Here is a 22,783-nt window from a genome sequence, read left to right on the forward strand (position 1 = left end):
ATGCATTATAGTTTCGAATAATTTCAATTGGAACGATCCCATAGGTAATATTGTGGGGAAAGAAAACCAGAGATTGCCATTTGTTGGCAGAACACTTAGAAAATGTAACAGGTTTACTAAAGAGACTCCTTACACTACACTTGTCCGCCCTGTTCTGGAGTATTGTTGTGCGATGTGGGATCCGCATCAGATAGGATTGACGGATAGCATAGTAAAAGTTCAAAGAGAGGCCACTTTATTTATATAGGGGAGATAGTACAATAGATGTGATACATGAATTTGGGCGGCAGTCCTTAAAACAAAGGAGTTTTTCGTTGTGGCAGGACCTTCTCATGAATTTCAATCACCAACTTTCTCCTCGGAGTCTGAAAATATTTTGTTGACCGTCATAATAAAATAAGTTAATTCAGAGATCGCACAGTTGCTGGACAGAGAGACAGACCCAGGAAAAACGATCATATAGCAAATACTAACAACAATAAGTATCAGGATGATAGGACATGTGTTACGACACCGGGAAATAATCTCTATGGTGATAGAAGAAAGACAGAGATTTGGATATTCCCAACAAATAATTGAGAATGTAGGTAGGAAGTGCTATTCTGAAATGAAGATGTAAGTCCAAGAGACTAACTTGTGATGGGCCGCATTAAACCTGTGAGAAGGCCTTGATGCCCCAACGATACCCACCGGCCGCCGTGTCATCCTCAGCCCTTAGGCATCACCGGCTGCAGGTACAGTAGGGAGTGTGTTCAGCACACCGCTCTCCTGGCTGTTACCAGTTTTCGTCACCGGCGCCGCTACTTTTCAATAAAGTATCTCCTTAACTGAACTAACAAGGGCTGAGTGCACCCCACTTGCCAACAGCACTCGGCAGACCCAGGCAGTGCCCCATTCGAGTGCTAGTGAAGCCCAACAGCGCCTAACTTCGGTGATCTGACGAGAACTGTTGTTACCACTCCGGCAAGGCCGTTGACTGTCCAAAGACTGATGACTCAAAAACAAACAGTAGCCGGGTGCGAGTAGGTCTCGAGGACTGAGGGTTCAGTATAAACTTAATTATATGTACAGACAGTCCATCAATTCTGGAAATCAAGAATCTGGATAATTTTGACCTTTTCTGGACAATAATACTGACAAGATATTGGTGCCAGGGATTGCAAGATTTTCGAGAAATTTTTAATTTCAATGATACAAATGCGACAAGGTCATGCAGGAGGCAAACCACCATTACTCTAATAATCAGTAGCTCTCCATTCAGGGCCAATGGCCTTGCCGTAGTGGTAACACCGGTTCCCGTCAGATCACCGATGTTAAGCGCTATCGGGATGGGCTAGAAATTGGATGGGTGACCATCCGGTGTGCCGAGCGCTGTTGCACTCAGACTTGTGAGGCAAACTGAGGACCTACTTGATTGAGAAGCATTGGCTCTTGTCTGGTAAACTGACATACGGCCGTGAGGGTGTGTGCTGACCACATGCCCCTTCATATCAGCATCCAGTGGCGCCCGTGAGCTAAGGATGACACGGCGGCCGGTCGGTACCGTTGGACCTTCATGGCCTGTTCTGGCGGAGTTCAGTTCAGTTCTCCATTCAACCGACAGGGCGGCAATGGTAAAAGTCAAACATCGAGGAACGAATGACTTTATTGCTCATACAACGCGTTTCGAAATTTATTCATCAGATATTCAGAATAGATTATAAGTCTGCTGAAGTTTGTTTCACATACAACTTGAAACGCCATATATACGTGAAACAATCGCTCCTGCGTATCTGATAATGGACAAATTCCGAAACGCCAGGTATGTGCAATGAAGTCATTTCTCGCCTGATGTTTCTTTTAAGACTGCGACCCAGCCAGCCTGAATGCAGATCTACTGACTGCTTTATTTTAAAATTTGAAGTTGTATGACAAAGGCAGAAGAAATACTTTCTCGTGTGATATAATTACAAATTTACTAAGATGGTTCAAATGGCTCTGAGCACTATGGGACTTAACAGCTATGGTCATCAGTCCCCTAGAACTTAGAACTACTTAAACCTAACTAACCTAAGGACAGCACACAACAGCCAGTCATCGCGAGGCAGAGAAAATCCCTGACCCCGCCGGGAATCGAACCCGGGACCCCGGGCGTGGGAAGCGAGAATGCTACCGCACGACCACGAGCTGCGGACACAAATTTACTAAGATTTTTTTCCTCTGGTTGTACTGTGAAACCTTACTCCTTGCCAAATTTAATGATTCTAATCCATCGGGAAGTACCTGTAGGTTTTGATGCGTGTGTTTCCGAGAAAATGTGGGACACAAAAAGTTTAATTGCATTGATTTCGAAGCTTTCAATTTCTTACACTGGCAATGGGCCACAGAGCTTATTACGTGACATAAATTTCAACATGGTGCATCTACCTAATCCTGATAAAAAGGGTTTGTAACAGTTGGACAGACAAACAAACGGATTACAAAATTATCCCCTAAGTGTTCCGTTTTCCCAGTTAAGGCACGGAAACATAATTAAAAAAAGTATTGCCCTTTTAGGCAGCTGACCATATGGAGACGCTGAGAAGGAGCATGCTAGATTTGCTCATGCACTTGAAAAATGGTAGTTATTGCCAGTCTACGTATGCATGCGGTACAGAAATGAGGAAGTGACACTTTCATATGAAGTCATTGAATCTGCATGCCTGTTTCCTGTTGCTTGAAAGTAGAAGCTAAATGTTATGGCAGCAGTATGTAACATGTGCATGTGAGATTGAATTAAATTTGCACTGATTATGCATATCTTGATGGCACACTTGCCTTCATGTTTCTTGAAAATCTGAAACACGAGGTGCGACAACAAAGTAATGAGACTGATTTTCTTTGCAACATGTGGCAACCCTGAAGGCTTGCGTAGGCACAATATCTTTGACCTTGGTCTATAAGCTGCTTCTAGTTGAAGCAGCATATCGATGCAACTGCTCAGTCGTGAGTTGTGCTGTAATAAGTTAACACGCGTTTGTGTCTCTCGTCACGGAAATGGAACTGCATGATAGTGCGCGACGGTATGCCATTTCTTTCTACGTTAAATTAGGTGAAAACACGACGACAACTTACGGTAAGCTTCAGAAGGCTTTTGGAGAGGAGGTTATCTCAAGAGCTCAAGTTTTTCGTTGGCATAAAATGTTTAGTGAAGGCAGAACGAATGATGAAGATGAAGACCGCAGTGGACGACCATCAACCTCACAGACGGATGTCAACTTGGCCAGGGTGCGTGAACTCGTACGATCTGATCGAAGATTATCCGTGAAAACGATTGCAGAAGAACCGAACATCAATCGAAAAACAATTCGTCTAATAATAACTGAAGATTTTGGTATGAAAAAGATTTGATTCTGCATTACGATAATGCGCCATCTCATACTGCTCTGTCAGTACAGCAATTTTTAACCTCAAAACAAATTTCAGTACTACCACAGCCTCCTTATTCACCAGATATCGCTCCATGCGACTTTTTCTATTTACATAGGTCAAAACGGCGGTCAAAGGACACCATTTTCAAATAACACAAGATGTCCTAAAAGCTGTGACGAGGGTTTTTGAGAATATTACAGAAGATGAGTTCCAGAACTGTTACCATCGATGGCAGAAGCGCTGGATAAAGTGTGTGCAATCAAAAGGGAACTACTTTGAAGGAGATAACACTAAACTTCACTAAAACGGTAATCAACTTTTTTTCACATCAGTCTTATTACTTTATTGTCGCACCTCGTAGAAATATGATGCCTATGTTGACTAGACAGGACTTGTCACTTTTCTCTTGACTGTTTGAAAAGGTTGGAACAGGGCTCAAACTTATGGTATCTTGTTGACAAGTTATTTCACAAGAGATAGGAAATTCGGTGAATGTGCATGTGCAGAGTCGTTCCCACCCCATCACTTTCTGATTCAGCAGAAAGGCTCAGAACCCCTCAGAGATATTTTGAAGTATTCGTCTGGCTCGGCAACAAGGTGTAACCACAGAATTGGGTCATCTGCTCGAGAGAGCTACTGATGTTTTACCGTCATAGTTATTAGGGTTCTTGAAAGATTTTGCCTTGAAGAATACAAGCGGAACCAAAAACTCTAAGACAGATATGCCTATTACTGTTAACTATATTACACCTTTAACCTGTTCATGTATTGCCGTTCCTCTCAGTGAAGCGTGCTGTTTCTGCAGACAGCTGGAGAAAGAGCAGTGACTGTCGTCTCCTGAAAAAGTGTAGTATATCGTGACGAAATGCAACATTTACGGCAGCTCTTTACAAAAAAAATTGGATGTTCTCCATCTCTCACCTACAGGTTTACCGTCAGGAGTAAGTGATTTCCATTACTCCTGAACACGTGTAGTAACGCAGCGTTGACGAGGTTCCTTGAAGACTGGCCTACGGGTGCTCTATAGAGCTTAGGACTTGACTGTTAAGAGTCCTCTTTCCTTCAGGGTTGGTACCATAGGAGACATCGCACATCATTCTTTCGGAAAATGCCAAATGATCAATAATATCTTTTTCTGAAAGCATAGTTTTTATTGGTTGGACATAAGCATCCTCCAGGACCGTCTATGAGTAAATTCTTTTACAGTTGTCCTCCCAATGGTCTTCCGTCATTGCGTGTAGTCATCTGAGAAACTGAGACGTTTCACAACTGTCTGGGCGCCGACACCAATTTTATCCTTTACCACAAGATCATTTTCTTTTGTGAGTTTCATTGGTCGACCATATCTGTTGCTTTCATTAACATTACCATCACGTTTATCAACCTGGACTCTAACGGTTTGTGGATCAGCAACCAATTCTGACTAACTCTAATGTTAGACACCACACTGGCATGGAGCCCTTGAATCTGGGAACAAACGAGTTCACCTTCTGGTTTGATTCTTTGTTGAAACCCATAAGAAGGAGGAAAACACATACAACCACAGAGCAGTATACAAAGTTAAAAATTAATTCAAATAAACATTGGATAAATCCATTAAATCTGACATAATTAAACTGTTTTATCTCCCTAAACAAAAATTAGAGATAACATTAATAATTTTTCTATTATTTCATTAGATGAAAACATAAGAACTCGTAAAAACACTAAAGAAGAGTAAATTTTCATTAACTGACAAGGTAGAGATATGGTAATTTATTAAACTGATCTACTTGGATAAAGTGCACCACCATAACAACATCTGGCAGTGGCCGACAAGTAACAATGGAAACGTGTTCACTATGGTTCATCATGTAATACGGACTACCACAAAGCTCATACAGCCAGCCCCAAACAGCATCAAACATCTGTGATTCTGTTAATAAAAAAGGGTTAACGTTCCGTCGGCCCTTTAGATATACCAAAGTCCGGTGGCCTCTAGTCAGTGGCTTGCGTTGAGTTCGTAGCACGGGTGACAAATATGGTGTTTAGTCTCACTGTATTATTGTCGCAAGTGAGCCATTAAAAAGAGCGTGGAATATCTTTAATTGTCTCCTTTTATATAAGGGCGTCTCTTCTAGAAAATGAAAAGGTGAATTAGATAATTATTCTAACAATCAACCAACCGGATACAACTATTTACCTCCTTAGCGTCTCTGCCTCTCGCGCACATGAAATTTAATTTTTTTTTTTTTCATAGCGATTTATCAACAAGGCAATTGAACCATGATGCAGCTAACCGTATAAGAGATGAGGGGCGACTTCGGGAAGAATAAATGAAAATAAAATCACTAATGTTAGCAGAATAAAGCACACATGTTCCTACTAAGACTAACGTTCAATCGTAGCAAAGTGTGCACTCTGCGGAGTACCATAAAGCTTACTTTTCGGCCCCTCGCTTCGTGGACTCTTTTGTGAAGCAGGGATATTAAAGGTATCGTTAAAAATGTTATGAAGTAAACCTCAATGTCATTGCGAACATAAATCTGGAGCAGAGGTAAACGCAATTCTCTTTATGTAATTCGTAATATTGTACAGTCTTAGAATGAAGAAAATACGAAAAAAGGCCTACTTTCACATATTTAACAATCTATGAACAATTTATGGACACAAAACGCCTCATCATTGTGAGATACGAATCTAAGCAACTGTTTTAACTGTCTCTATTACAAATTCGTGAGTAATGGATTACAGACAATGCTGAGATTTCACTGTCATCGGCTGTCTCATGACTACCTCCACTCGGTGAAGGTCACCTATGGCAAAATTAACTGTCGTGAACATAAATGGGAGTTTGACCTGAGCCGCCGTCACCTCTCGCTGATTGTAGCAACGGATAATCGAGTCATTATGTAATAAATCATCCGTCAGTTCAGTGAGGGTCCACAACATTTAGTGTATGAGCTGTCTCATCGAGCATAACTTCCTCTCAACTGGTTAACAAACCATCGACCGTGTATCAATGGTCACCACATATCGCAAGATTCAGAAATTACGATGGAAGCAAGAAAAAGGCCATTGGACGCTCGATGCACAGAGGACTTTTGCATGGACAAGTGAGTGTGATACACGTTGATATATGGCACCAGTGTGGATATGTCGGATACAATATTTAGCTGTGTATCTCTCTTGTTTAAATAGTGCTGAAGAGGCAGTTGTTGAATGTATTATCTTGCAGGATCTATTTAAGTGGAATGAAACGGATCCCCTCATGCATCTTTTTTAGTCTCTCACCATCTATTGATGCAGAAATCTGTTATTCGATCATATCCAACTTAGTGTGTACGACTGCGTCAATGAATCATTAATTTGGTATGGAGAGAAGGCTGAGAGTAAAACTTGTAGAGGGTGACTACAGTAAGAAGGTTCTAATGGATGGAGATTGCAGTAGTTGGGTTGACACGAAGAGCGTTGTGCAGGACAGTCCATCGTGGAGGGTATCATCAAAACGTTCTTTGCACTGAAGACCATAGCTACAACAGCCACCACAAAAACACTCCTGAAGTATAATATAGATGTATTAAGTGAGTAGCAATAGGCTAAAATGCCCCGCGAGACTATTGTGATTCAGACTGAATTTCTCACTTTGCTTCAGAGTGTGCGCAGCCTTGAGAATTCATGGCAGATTAAAACTTTGTGCCTCGACGAGAAGCCGAAACCTTGTCGAATGTTTCGGGATTGATTCTCGATCAGGCTCCTAGTTTTAATCTGCCTCGAAGTTTCAGTATTTTAATATTTGTCGTGTTGGCAAGGATCAACAACGGATGGTCAGGTCTTAGCAATGTAACACGTAGTATCACTTGCACGGTAAGGCTCCCCAATTCTGCGAGGAAATTGTGACTTCAATGCTAATATTCTCTTCTTTTCATTGTGAGCAATAAATAACAGAACGGCATCTTCTGTTTCCGCTGGCAATAAATCCGTAATGCTACTTCCAGAAATGTTATTTCTTTGTTTCTTGTTTTTTTTTTTTTGTTTTCGAAAACTCTACTAAGAGATCTTTACAGGAACACATCACAGATAGCTTAGTTTCATTTCTAAATTGCATGGGCTTTCTTTTGAACCTTGTTGGAGAAATACTCTTGGACAAAGGGAGCTCGGCGTAATCCAGACAGCAGTAACAGTAAGTAGTTCCTTGTGAAACATTAATTCGAATAGTCGCAAGGATTCAACGAAGTGAGGGTAGCCTAGGTTAGATATACAAGATCCAGTCCCACTCCTAATACAGTTTTATGTTACCGAGAACGTTCATTCACATAATTCCGAGTGGACAAATATGAATGACAGAGGTTAAGGATGGATTTATTTGGTATGGGCAACGCGATATCTCAAATCTATTGTCCCTCCGGGTGATCATAAGTGTATGAATACTTAGAAGGCTGTTACATATATTCCTTTGCATTCAGGAAAGAGATTTTTCATTCTTCTATACACCTACGTCGTTACGTTCAAATATATCTCAATCGCTTCGTCGTCAAACTTCATCCTGCAATGATAGCTCTGAACCTCCCCTCAACGCAGTGCAATAGTTGGCCCTTGAAATGCAGTACTGCCGCTAGATTACCTTGTAAATGAGAGTGGCTGTAACTTTTTACTGTCGAATAAGGTATGAGATAGAAGTTGCCTCATAACAGATGATAGGAGGTCGGTGGGTGCGTAAGGAAAGCCATGACCGTTCATCTCATACACTACCTCTGAAAACGTGAGTACCAGTATACTGCAGCATAAAAATTTCTTCTCTGATAAAGGAGAAGAAAACAGTACTCATAGGTAACTATCTTTTCGGTTTAGATACGCTACGAACAAACATTTCTACTTTATTGCTTTATAAAATTTGTTTTAATGAGCAAAAATGCGTTTCACCTCTATCTGCTGATAATGCAACAGAGGTTTAAAGGGAATAGTCAAGAATTGTGCATAGGAAGTCAGGTGAAACAGATTCTATGTCTGTGCCTTCCAACTGAATTTTCACAGGATCCTACAGCAGAAAATATCAAGAGATGTATAGACACTATACAACGAAATCGTATATGCACAGAGGATGTAATAGCAATGTTGGCACCCTGTCTACTATATTCAAATACGCACTGCCTGATAAGTGTACTGATGCAAGTGGATGAATTTGCCTGATGTCAAAGTAACTTCGTACATGTACACAACATCTACTTCTACATCTACATCTACATCTACATCTATACTCTGCAAGCCACCTGACGGTGTGTGGCAGAGGGTACCTGGAGTACCTCTATCGGTTCTCCCTTGTATTCCAGTCTCGTGTTGTTCGTGGAAAGAAAGATTGTCGGTATGCCTCTGTGTGGGCTCTAATATCACTGATCTTATCCTCATGGTCTCTTCGCGAAACATACGTAGGAGGGAGCAATATACTGCTTGACTCCTCGGTGAAAGTATGTTCTCGAAACTTCAACAAAAGCCTGGACCGAGCTACTGAGCGTCTCTCTTGCAGAGTCTTCCACTGGAGTTTACCTATCATCTCCGTAACGCTTTCGCTATTACTAAATGATCCTGTAACGAAGCGCGCTGCTATCCGTTGGATCTTCTCTATCTCTTCTATCAACCCTATCTGGTACTGATCCCACACAGGTGTGCAGTATTCAAGCAGTGGGCGAAAAAGTGTCCTGTAACCTACTTCATTTGTTTTCGGACTGCATTTCCTTAGGATTCCACAAGGTCATTTATATATATTGTAAATACCAACGGTCCTACGACACTCCCCTGCAGCACTCCTGAAATCACTCTTACTTCGGAAGACTTCTCTCCACTGAGAATGACATGCTGCGTTCTGTTATCTAGGTACTCTTCAATCCAATCACACAATTGGTCTGATAGTCCATATGCTCTCACTTTGTTCATTAAACGACTGTGGGGAACTGTATCAAACGCCTTGCGGCAGTCAAGAAACACGGCATCTACCTGGGAACCCGTGTCTGTGGCCCTCTGTGTCTCGTATACGAATAGCGCGAGCTGGGTTTCACACAACCGTCTTTTTCGAAATCCATGCTGATTCCTACAGACTAGATTTCTAGTCTCCAGAAAAGTCATTATACTCGAACATAATACATGTTCCAAAATTCTACAACTGATCGACGTTAGAGATATAGGTCTATAGTTCTGCACATCTGTTCGACGTCTCTTCTTCAAAATGACCTCTGCCCTTCTCCAATCGTTTGGAACGCTATGCTTTTCTAGAGACCTACGGTACACCACTACAAGAAGGGGGGGGGGGCGGCAAGTTCCTTCGCGTACTCTGTGTAAAATCGAACTGGTATCCCATCGACAGGCATGTAAATGATTGCAGTTGTAATTCTCAGCAATAGGCAAAATGGCCACGAGAGAGCATTTGCGTTGTTCTTGTTTAGTGTTTTTACGAGGTCTGTTAAGGCAAATACAAGTGGGTGAACAGTGTCAAGTGTTGAGTGACCGCTATAAAGGACAAGGGAGCATCGCGTACTTGAATGATACAGCAATATCATTATGTGACAGAATTTAAACGGGTTCTCATTGTGAGTCTCCATTTGGTCAGCTGATCGAATCGTGTAATATCTAGGTTTGTGAGACATTCAGATGTGATAGTGGCTCATGTTTGACTACACAGGAGCATGGAGGCAATTACATTCGTCAAGGTTCCTGTCGACCCCATCTTGCAACCAGAATGGAGGATCGCCGCATTGTGCAACAGGTATTTGGTAACCCCTTCACAAATTCGCCTATCATTCGAAAACAAGTAATGGACTTGTTGGGTGTGAGGTCCGACAGTTGTGCAAAACACCGTTTTTTCTCAGTAATGGCATCTCTGGAACATTCTGCATCATTCCGCACCATTGGTCAGAGAAATGCAGAAACCGGACTAGCGAATTACCGTCTCTTGCCTAGGCTACGTTAGCAGTGCAACACAAATAGCTGTGTTTTGAGTGATGCCGTGAGTAAGAATTGTGGGTTGCTGATGCATGGCGTCGCATTGTATTCAGTTATTAATCACGGTCCCACACTACCCTGTATCGTCATCAGCGGGTGTGGTGGTGACCTGGATAGGCCACATTCTTCTAATTTTTTGGAGAACCACAGCGGTTTTGGGCGTCATGGTGTGGACTGCCACTGCTTATGACCTCCGGTCAGGTCTGTTAGCGAAAAAGAGAACTCTGACGAAACAACGGCACTTCACTGACATGGTGTTCCAAAATATGTGGTGATTGTCGTCACGATATAAGACGTATTTACGCATAACCTTTCCGTTTACCTTTAATTGAAACATGGTGGTTGTTGTGTACTTAACGTTACGTTACATAAATTGTTGTGCAAACATGTTGTAGACAGAAGGAAATAGAAAGATGCTATGAGCTGCTGGGCATCGTGCGCTTCTACCCGAGAAGCCACCTGAGCACCCAGATGGCCACTGAGGGGTTATACGACATCCAATAAGCACAATATGTTAACTGTAAAAAATGGTATTCTTTTTAATAGTTCACAGAATGTTTAATGTGATTCTAAGGTCGCAGTGGCTTTGTTCAGAGTATAAGGAAGTTGCTTGCCAGCTGTGATTTGTCGATCAGATCACAGTCATGTTGACGGTACGAGGTTGTGTAACTCACAGTGAAAGCTTGGCTACCTTTAAATATCGCACTTCTAAGCTTTGATTAGATCAATTTCAGAAGAGAGTGATACGGGTTTATGGTTATCTGACAAACTACTCAGCTGTGATTCGAGGTTCAACGGAATTCACGGTCTTGATTAGGACGAAACTGATTAAGGGACCGAAATATTAGTTTTGAAACTTAACTAATCATTCGCTGATAGCTGTATGTTAACAAATAATTTTTGGTTGAATGGTATTTTGGTTTGATATTTAATTAGAATCGGCATAAGTTCGATTTTGTTCCGGTTTATTGCACAAGTCGGCCTGTAAACGACTGTTTCTAAGGAAGAGAGGTTTGTCTGTGTGAGGAATTGCTTTTTTAACTGCATTGAGTTCTTGGGTACGAGTAAACTGCCAAGTATTGAGGTAACAGGCACCACGTAGTCGGTTCTGGAATTTGAGACTTGCTATACAGTACTGTTTGCCCTAAAGTTCACAATGTCCTTTATTCGTTTCCTGATCGTTTATTTACCCAAACGAACCATTAATGTGAACTATGTTCATTGTTATTATTCGCTTGAGGGAAAGCGCCTAGCACTGATAATTAGCCGCTAAACGTGAAGTGCACATTTCAATGGTAGAAGCTGCGAATATTTATTTTTGTCGCAGGCCAGACTTTTTGGTGGCTCGGATTACACTGGAACTCGTTCACAGAAGCGGTTGTGTGTATTAAAACCAAAGTTCATAAACATCCATTGTTAACAGAAAAATTTAAAATCTTATCTCTTGCTATTTTCAATAGACTCATTTAATACCAGCGCTAAGGAAAATGTCATAAGAGCGTCGAAAGAAAAGGAATACATTTAAAAAAAAGAAAAATGTAACATTTTCTTTGTAATTTTATTACGTAAAATGTTTAAAAAATATTTTAGACACTTTCATAGATAATAACCTCAGTAAAGAATATTTCAGAGACATCATTTGAATTTAATCGCCAACGAGCATATTTCTTGCGTAGATGTTGGAAGGTACAGACGTGCTCAAATTATTAGACTAAAGACTTTTTTTCCAAAACTTGCAACATATTTACATTCACATACAGATTGTATTTCTACATTCAATACTTTGTATGCATGCCTTCGTTATTAATCAACATTTTTATCCTGTCGGCAAAGTTTTATTAACTTTTTACACGACATTTTAATATCATTGTCATGGTACCAGATTTCCTCTAGTTCCTCTGTGAGATCTTATTTGGTGGTTATTGTAAATTTCCATATTCTCTGTTTCCCAATAGCCCATAAATTTTCAATTGGGTTCATATCAGGGCTATTCCCTGGCCAGGGCAACACTTTCAGCTGCTTTTCTTCCAAGTACTTGGAAAAACTTTTGATTTTGTGGAAAGGGGCCCCATCATGCATAAAAATCGCATCGTTATCAGTAAACCACTCATTTATTTGAAGGAAAAGTTCATTTTCAAGGATTTCCTCATATTTTTCTTGCCTCATTGTCCCTTCAACAATGTGTAATCAGCCAGGACCTTTCACAGACATCACACACTCCATACCATAACGGAAGTTGGATGCTTTCCACGTTGCTGCACGCACTCAGCTTTGAACTTTTCTCCACGTCTGTGACGAACATACTGACTGCTTTTTTCCATCACAGTAAATACAGATTCACCATTGAAGCATACCTGAAGCATGTGCACAAAATTTCCTGTTAGGAAAGTTGGGAGCAGTAGCATAGGAGACCGCAACAGTCCCAAAATTCAAATGGCATTTCTTCTGTATCAATAAAACATCACACTCTCAAGCCTAACTTTAGAGAACGACCTACTTAATTTACCATATCATTACACGTACCTTAGCCGACCCCTCACTTGTCCACTCCTTAAGTTGTTTAGCCCACTGCAGTCTTTTGGTTTTCACGGCTGGTGCGATTTTCTGTATTTTCCTGGGTAGGTATGTTTTTAAACCACATTCAAACAGCCTCTCCCTCACTGTCATAGATGAAACTTCAACACCCAAACCTTTTAGCTGATTTATCACGTCTGTAGAACTATGTTTACACTTCATTGTTGCCTTGTTTGTAAGCCTTCTCATTGTTCTAGGACAGATTTTTCTTTTACGTCCACATTTTCCTTTCCTGTTTGTCTTGTATTCACCACCTGTCTGCACTATAAGTTTGATTCTGCTGACAGTTGTGCGATTCTTATTTTATCAGCTATTTCTTTCTGTCTATAACCATTTTCAGCATGAAGTGCAACCACAGCCGAAACTTTCCGAGGTGAAAGATCTTTTGTCTGAAGTACACCACAGAAACATAAAACATTACAGCAGACACAGTTTCAAAGCATGTACGCAGAAAACTAAAACCAACACGATTTGGAGGGAAAATGACAAATGTTACCAACTGTGAAAAATTCAGTGATCTGTGAGTTACTTGGAAGGAAAATTTCGTGGTATCAAAAAACCATTAAAACAAATCAATTATTTAATTTTCGCGTCCTATTTTTACACCAGAAAAGTTAAGAGTAACAAAAATAATCGTTTACTCTAATTATCTGAACATGTCTGTACGTACACAGGGTAGATTAATTCAAGTTTTGTAGAAAAATATTATACAGAACCAGAGATTCTCAAACGTAGTATAGATTATGTAGTAGTTTCGCTGCTCAACAGTGATCACTGATTCAAGGTGTTATAGGCAATGTGTTAGAGTAACTTTAGATCGAGAGATGTACGGGCGACGCTCAAGCGTAATGACGTGTTGTATCTCATCTATATTGGATACATACTTATTCGCAATGAGCAGTAATGACTTTTTATTTGCAAGATAATGTGATGGTGGCTTACTGTAAAAGGGATCTCAACAGAAGCTGGAAATAATGAAGGTAAAGAAACTTGTTTTGTTACTGATGCAATGAGTGATTTCATAAGTGATGATTGAGGCCGTGTATGGCACTCATATCCAATGATTTTGTAAAGCTAATTGTGAATGTACAATCAGATTATTGCGTGTGTTAATTGTGAGCGTTATTAATTTTCAAAGAGTCAAAATACGTGATTTAAGGTTAGTGCCATATTGTTACTTACCCAAAGTCAATACCAGTTCCAATATCCATGTCATTTTTGATTAACTATTTTTCTCGAGAACGTTATTGTCTCGGGCATATTCAGTTTAATTAAAATGTGTGCTATGCAACAGCCTTGCACAATAGCCGTTTGGCTAACTATACATTTGAAGTACTAACAGAATGCGTTACCATAGAGTGGTGTTATTTGAGGGATAGCATTCATTATGTACAGGGGCTATTACTTTCAAACTGATCAAGTTTTGTTTTATTACCTGGGTGAAATGCAAGTAAATAGCGTTGCATCAGATTCAGTTTTTGTGTGAAGTAAATTAATGCTGTTTTGGTTTGTTTTAAAGTTATTGACAACTTACATTCTCGTAGCTAAATGAAATTTACATTCTCGCTGTCAGAAACGTTCAGTAAAATGAAAATCGCAAAAGCGACGAGATAAAATACACGTTCACATGCCATTCCCATTCTAACAGTTGTGTTTCAGACTATTGTCACTTACGTTAATTCAGTCATATTTTAAATGTACATGTTTTAATGTTTCTCATATTAACGCTAAAGAATGAAAAATATTCGAAAGGATAAATTTTTTTCTATAAAAGAAAGTAATTATAAAATAAAGTTGAGTATTTCAGAGCAATTAATACAAAGCAATAATATAATTTTCATCTTTAATAATTTTAAATGAGTACAGATTCTCTAGATCCAATTTTGAGAATAGGTAGATATTTGCTTTCTACATACAAGAATCGCAAGACAAAAGGCACATAGTGAAGAAAATTTAACCCACGTGTGTGCGGGTAAGTAACTAATAAGTTAACTTACGATATCAGAATTTCATTTATGGGTATTAACCCCTCCTGATAATAAATTTATAACAGATATTTAATGCTGAGAGATATTTGAATTTAATTAGGAGTAGGAGATATAATTACGCTGTCGTTTATGAGTCAAAGCAATTAATTTATTGAGGTTACGGAATATAATTAGACCTACTTACAGCAATAGGAAACTATACCCATTACAAAGGAAATCTAGCTTTTGTAACTCAGTACTGGAGGCTACGTACTAGAGCACATATATTTCATTTTCCTAATCGGTGGCAAGCATGAGCTGCTGCTACGTAAGATTTGTGATCTTATGATACGTAGCTGTATACAGTCGATAAGTTATTCACTAATCTTGGGAACCAAATTTCATATTAGTGGTCCTATGTAAGTGAATTTCGTATAGGCACACCTCTAAGATAAAATAATATATTTAGTACTTTTATGTCAGGTGTTAGCGGGCTGCTGCTATGGTCACAGGTTCGAATCCTGCCTAGGGTATGGATGTGTGTGAAGTCCTTAGGTTAGTCTAGGGGACTGATGACCTCATATGTTAAGTCACATAGTACTTAGAGCCATTTGAAACATTTGTCAGGCGTTGTTGTGTACAAGATTGCGTGTGCGTATAAAAGTAAGAACTTTGTGTTGGCAAGAAAGAACATACTAGTAAGAGTGATAGCTCTTACCTTTCGTACTGGTACAGCAGCTTGCATCTCCACGTGTTTTCTCTCATGAGACAGTATACGGGTATCCTCTTTTAGCAGGATAATGTGTGTGACGGACCGCGGCTCGAACTCGGGACCTTTGCCTTTCGCGGGCAAGTGCTCTACCAACTGAGCTAGCCAAACACGACACAAGCCCCGTCCTCACAGCTTTACTTCTGCCAGTACCTCGTCTCCTACCTTCCAAACTTTACAGAAGCTTTCCCGCGAAAAGTAAAGGTCCCGAGTTCGAGTCTCGGTCCGGCACACAGTTTTAATCTGTCAGGAAGTTTCATATCAGCGCACACCTCGCTGTAGATAGAAAATTTCATTCTAGAAACAACCCCCAGGCTGTGGCTAAGCCATGTCTCCGCAATATCCTTTCTTTCAGGAGTACTAGTTCTGCAAGGTTCGCAGGAGAGCTTCTGTAAAGTTTGGAAGGTAGGAGACGCGGTACTGGCAGAAGTAAAGCTGTGAGGACGGGGCGTGAGTCGTGCTTGGCTAGCTCAGTTGGTAGAGCACTTGCCCGCGAAAGGCAAAGGTCCCGAGTTCGAGTCTCGGTCCGGCACACAGTTTTTATCTGCCAGGAAGTTTCATATCAGCGCTGTATAGTGAAAATTTCATTCTAGGATAATGTGGATCTGTGCTTTGCTGAGCAACTCCCATGAGCAGCAATACTCTCAGATCTGTTCCCAGTAGAGTATATGTGGGACCACTTCGGACGGGAATTCTGTCAGAATGCAGGATATCGACGACCAGTTACAACTGTTGTTGGCCGCCTTCCCTCTTGTGATAATTCATCGTTCCCAACTGAGTCAGTGTAGACATATCCGTCAGAACAGTGTCACGTCAGATTGATAATTGTGCTGATACTGCTAAGTTCTTTGTAAAACTGACTTTATATAGTAGTCACTGCAATAACATGATTTACCCTCTCTATCAGTAATGTTTCATTCTCTTCCTTCCTGCCCTTCTTGTGGCTTCACATTTTGTGTATGTTCTCCTACAAATACTCAGCCACATTTGATACAGTATGCTCGACACTATCAGCTGAATGTAATTTAGAAATTTATTTCCCAACCTAATCAGAACTTTTTCAGAACGTACTGAAGAAGACACTGTGATTGTTCCCAAACATCAAACTAACTGTGTGTGCAAACCGATGACAAGGCTTTTCATGAGTTCTGATCGAATTGTAAGCTTGTATAGAGTTTGTTTTCTTTTCACCTCTTAGATTACCCATACGCTCCGTTTTTGAGGGTATGCCTTGTCGTACTACTTGGTATGAAACATGCAGAACGTTAGTTTTCCATTTTCAGATGACACTGTGTTCCAGTTCTCATTTCGACTTAATAGTGAAAACAATAAGTAAGAAAATTGGCATACAGTCATAGAGTTTTGAGACCTAAATAACTTTTTGATAATATAAATTAGAATAATATACTCCAAATCTTCAGACAAATGAAGATAAATTTCTAACATAGAAAAATAGTCCACAGTCTCTAACTATCCACGTGGAAATTGTGGTGTCTTGCCCACTCGTCGCTAATAGGGTATCTAAGGGATGCAGCGTTCTCGGAAAGCTATACAACAATTTCAAACAAATAACATTAGTAGTTTTATTTCCGGAAAAACAATCTGACAATACTTAACTTTCCGAACAGCAAACGTCGCTAGCAAGAGGTGATGTGAAAACAGAACTCAGCCGTGGTAAAAATTGCTGTTTTGAACAGCGCGCCACAGCGCGTAGTGTGAAGCAGTCAACCTCCGTTTCTGGCGGTCGCGCAGCTGTGGCAATCGCAGCTTTGGTGTCTCCCTCTGGTGGAAAAGAGGAAGGGTTGCCTGTTCACGTGCATTTAAGGGGCGGAATAAGCTCGCCAGGGGTCCCAGGGTGGCTTCCGTCAACTCCCCCTCCCGGATGATGCCCTCTCTCCCTCCATTTATCCTTCCTATCAACTCTGATCCTCCCTCCCCCTCCTTTCCTCTGTCCTTTCCCTGGGCTCCCTCTTCCCCCCCCCTTCCGTCCTGTTTCCTCCCCACTACACCTCTCCCTACCTCCCTTCTCCCCCCCCAGTCCTTTTGTATTCCCCTCCTCTGCCTACCCCCGTCCCTGTCGCGTCTGCCCCCCACCCCTCTTATGGGTCCTCATCCTCCATCAGCTCCTTTCCCGGTTCCCCCCCCCCTTCGCTTTTACTCTCCTTCCCCCCCTTTTTGTTTTCCCATCTCCTGTCCAGTTTCCCCCCACCTGCTCTCGACTGTGGTGTCACCTTTGCCGACTTTTTCGTGCTGTGTTCTAGTGACTATTCAGTGTTGTGTTGCGAACAGAAACCATGCTGTCGCTGGGTGTGCATTTTATATACTTTGCGAACAGAATCCAGACTGTCGCCGTGTTTTTTTTAATTGTCTATTGTTTCCCCTGTCTGCTCCGTATGTATTTTTATTCGCTTCATCATCCCTCTGTTGTTTGTTTTAATTTCCCCATTTTCTTTTCACCTTGTTACTCACTAAGTCCCCGATTTTATCGCCTGTTTTTTTTTTAATTTATTCTCCTGCTCTTTGTCAGAAAATCTGTAGGCTGCAGAGCGGCGTCCTAAGCTGCTGCCAGCCCGCCCCCTTCGGGGGGAATTGAAATTCAATAAAGGAAAAAAAAAAAAAACAAAACTCGCCAGGGGGTCAGTTGGTCAGTCGGACTGAGTCTGGGTCAGTCATCACCAGTTGCTCGTCTGTCTCTCATTTGCATTTGTATTGCAGTCAGTGTCTGTCTGTCGTCTGGAGTGACAGTATGTCTGTCGTTCGGATCGACCCTTAAGGCCGGTTGGATCGATCGGTTGGTCGGTCGCGCACTGAGACACAAGACGCCTAGTCCGTCTTGAGCGTCGGCGCATGTGAGGTCGGCACGTCAGTCCAGTGGGCCGCGCCGTATAGCGAGGGGTAGTGGCTTCGCGGGCGACACGAGAGCAACAGACGTCAAGACACGACTTCGGTCTGGCCGGTGCGAGCTGCGACGCCGTGAGACGGGAGATGGGCGCGCCTTCCTGCGTCCGTTGAAGCGGCTGGCAGCGGACCGTTCCGAAGAGCGTTTTGGGGGTGCTGCGCCAGGTCTTCGCCAGACATAGCAAATGTTCAAATGGCTCTGAGCACTATGGGACTCAACTGCTGAGGTCATTAGTCCCCTAGAACTTAGAACTAGTTAAACCTAACTAGCCTAAGGACATCACACACATCCATGCCCGAGGCAGGATTCGAACCTGCGACCGTAGCGGTCTCGCGGTTCCAGACTGCAGCGCCAGAACCGCGCGGCCACTTCGGCCGGCGCCATACATAGCAGTGTATTAGAAGTTAAGTGATTCGTGATATGTTGTTTCATTTACTTGCTAAATTCTACTTGTTTTCTTGGTCAGTCTCTCGTCCACAATTTTCTCGTCTGTCTCTCGTCCGCATTTGTTAGGCAGTTAGTGTCTGTCTGTCTGTCGGTCTGCCGTACGTTAATAGCTGCCTCTGTCGTGTTTTTAGGATTCAGTGTTAACGAATTTATTAAGTGTAACGGCCGAATGCCTGAAATATGTTTTTATCTTGCCTATCATCTTGAGAGGCGGTATATGTGTAATGTAGAGCATGTTTGGCCAACCTTGTATATTTTATGTAAGACTGCATTTCATGGGTTTTTATTTAAATGGTCATTTTAGTATATAAAGTTGCCACCCTTCCACCGTAAGAGTTTTTTTTAAAAATCAAGTTGCACTTTCGGTGGCAAGTTAATTTTTTAATGTTAGTGTTTTGTACCATTCCCATCCCTCCTACGGGGTGCATAGCTTATGTGTTTGTGTGAGTTGTTAAAATTTTTAGTTTAAAGTACTCTGGTGTGTTGCAGATTTGCACCAGTGTAGTCTTTTAGAGGTTGTTGTGAGCGGTCGTGACTACAGCCGTGTCAAAAGCGAGCAGCAAGGTTCTCAGCCCGAAAGTTCATACAGTCAAAAATTTGTTGGTTCTTTCTGCCTCTGAATAAATTGTAACTTGATCTTTAGAGGGTGCTTCCTGATTATAATTGTAAATCTGTTTATAAAAAACAAAAAAGGCGTTTAGGAATAAAATTTCCATTTGTTGAAAGAAATTTCATTTGTTTCCACCAGTTACGCAATGGCAACTACTTCCACGCTCACATAGTGTGATTAAACGTGTTAATGTTCTTGATGAATCGCTAGTAAATAAAGTAAATTGTTAAGAAAAAGTCTTGAAACTAAATTCACGGTTCAAGAACAGATCTTGCTATACACAGAGTCCAAGGAAGAACTTGATACTGACAGCGTTGCACGAATCAGGTTGCAGTTTCGGTCCGACCATGAGCGGCCGAGGCTATCAGGAGCTGCGGTTATGTGCAGCTCTAGTTGGTGGCGCGCCTGGCGTGGAGCGATCCGATTCTGGGCACCATTGGCCGCCGTTTCTTCACTGCCTTCGCTGGTCTCTCGTTTCGCATATTCGTTCCGGAGTTTGTGGTTACTCCAGAACAGAAGTAATGAAACTGTATTAATAAGAAATACTGTATCAATGGAAATTTTAAATCAGGTTTGACGTTATTCCACTGGTTATTAAGTACAGCGAAGAAAAAGTCAAGAAAATGAAAGAAAATTTCCGATAGAAAATCGAGTTTAATACCTACCATTACTAAGGCTGGCAGATGATACAGCCCATTTGGAGGGAACTAAATGACAGAAATTCTCACGAATGGTATTTTGAATAGAACGACTGTCTACACCGCACTAAGATTAGTAGTAAAAGAGTAACAAAACAACCACGAAGATAATGATAGATTTGTAAAAAAATTTGGGATTTGTGTATCGTCGTAACTAGGTACCAAGATGTATGTAAGTAGTGGAAAGTTATGTTATTAGAAAGCAAGGCTATGCAGGATGCCTGATACACAGTGGAGCGGCAAAGGATAAGTGCGCACGCTGGAACATTTCAACGAAGATTATCTGTAGTTATTGACTACTGATATTGAGTCATACAGAATCTCTTGAAAGCGTACTTCCGTTCGACGAAGAAACAAGAAGGATTTTTAATATGATCCGATCAAAAAAATGTGATTTATTTTGAAGAAGTCGCGAAATTGTTTTGTGGTGTTTCTAAATCCACTACATCAGTTGTTAAAATACTTCCTAATCATTATAAGCCAAAGTCTTTGGTCATTTTGCTTTGGAGTTTATTGAAATGTTTTTTAATTTGTCCTGGGGTGTATCTATCACCTCTTAGGACTATGATCTCTCTCTCGCTCAAAACTTGTGATGCATCTCTAATCAGTAGTGCCAATTTGATGCAAGACTACAGAGAAATATTTCTCTCACATAAATTACTTGAAAAAATTCTGGATATTGCTATGAGTAGAATACCTGTAGGCACGAAATTCGAATGTCGCACAACTATCTTCGTTGAGAACATCTGTGATGTGTTTCATTTCATTAATATATTGATGTTTATGACCTTCTTGGTTTTCGATCGGCACTTACGCTCAATCACCCGAAAAACCATTAGACCAGCCAAGATCCTTTACTCACTTTACTGCTATCTCGTCCCATACTGGTTTTGAAAGAATGCTAGTTTGTGTTCGATTATAACCACATGAAGCTTAGATCCTAATTCATGGCATTTGATCTTCAGCAACTACAGTACCCGAAATCTAGTCAATTTCGCATTACTTAAAAGAAGCGAATAAGAAGCGATGAAACTTCAATCAAATAATTTCCACTACACTTGCGCCATCCAATCCCGTTGCGGCCAATCTGTACATTATTTTTAAAATAACCGAACGTAGCTCTGAAACCGCGTTCATAGGCTTGGAGGGTATAGATGATAGACGCTATAAAACTATTTTCACTGCTCCGGTTCGATGGTGTCTCTGGTGACATCTGCCATCGACCATGTTCTGGAAAAGTGGGAACCTAATTGAGAACTTCCTTTCGAGTGGTCATACCAGTCCATCATTTTCCTGCTGGTGTGGTGAAACTAAACAGTCATCATATCTGATACGAATAAACATACATGTATATTAGAGAGCAAGAGGGCAGCTCCATGATCAGTAGTCCGATGAGAATCCACTTAGATTCTAGTGAAAGATATATGAAGAACCTCAGAAACATATAGAATTAGAGTACACCAATTGTTGACTAACAGCACAGAAAAGACTGAATAGAAAAATGAGATAAATAAATACGTTGAAGATGGTACATTGGTAATACCTTTTTGTAATACATACCATTTTTACGATGCACGTAGCCTCGTTCTCGTTTAAAGTTGGCGTTTTCTTACACTTAAAAGACTCAGGCGTTACGGTTGCAAGCGTGCATGTCAGAAGGTTTTTAAAGTTTAATATGCGCTATAGCACGGTCTTCCGCATTATACCACACGATAATGGCGTTAAGGTGGTACAGACGATAAACAGTTCCTACAATCGACGGTAATTACCAAGGTTTCTACAAGTTATGGTTGACTGTGAACCCCAAAAATGAGAAGTTGATTGATTCATGGATTCTGGAACCATGAGTAGGCTAGAAGATGTCGGACGTCCACCTCTGATCACTCAATGCACAAGTCGGAAACTTGCCCATCTTCTAAAGAAGGATTGATGGCGATCTGTACCAGGCCTAAGAACAGAGGTAAATAAATACAGCTCTAAGCACAAGTATTTGGGAGCATACAACTCAGCGAACATCGTTGGACGTAGGGCATGGATGAAACACGACTGTTGTTACACAAGTTAGAATTTCTCGTCTGAATACACCGTCATACAGACGAACGCCGGCTAGAGTATGCGCCACGAACGCAGGCAGTTGGGGACTTTTTCACATGGCCAGAAGTGTGCTGGAGTTATTTGAGAACCACGATTGTGAAATTACTTTGAATTATTGGCCTTCAAGTTCTCCTGATCTTTAATTGATGGAACGCATCTGGGACATTATTTTGTGGCAGATAGACGCCCTCAAACTATCGGGTTGTAATTTTAAGGGAGTAACGTGACATTTGGGTGGACAGCTGGTGCCAAATACCCCTCCAGTATCCTAACAAGGACTTGTCGATTCTATGAAACACAGAATCGCTGTTATATTGTGATCCAAAGATAGACCAACAAGCCAGTATTCAGGAGATGTTAATA

At 41.1% G+C, this 22,783-nt stretch overlaps 1 pseudogene; it reads left to right on the top strand.

Moving 5' to 3' along the window:
• The first annotated feature begins 1,262 nt into the window (after positions 1 to 1,262).
• On the top strand, positions 1,263 to 1,380 carry LOC126163804 (5S ribosomal RNA; annotated as a pseudogene).
• Positions 1,381 to 22,783: the final 21,403 nt, after the last annotated feature.

Source organism: Schistocerca cancellata, chromosome 2, assembly GCF_023864275.1.
Source record: "Schistocerca cancellata isolate TAMUIC-IGC-003103 chromosome 2, iqSchCanc2.1, whole genome shotgun sequence".
Taxonomy (NCBI): Eukaryota; Metazoa; Arthropoda; class Insecta; order Orthoptera; family Acrididae; genus Schistocerca; species Schistocerca cancellata.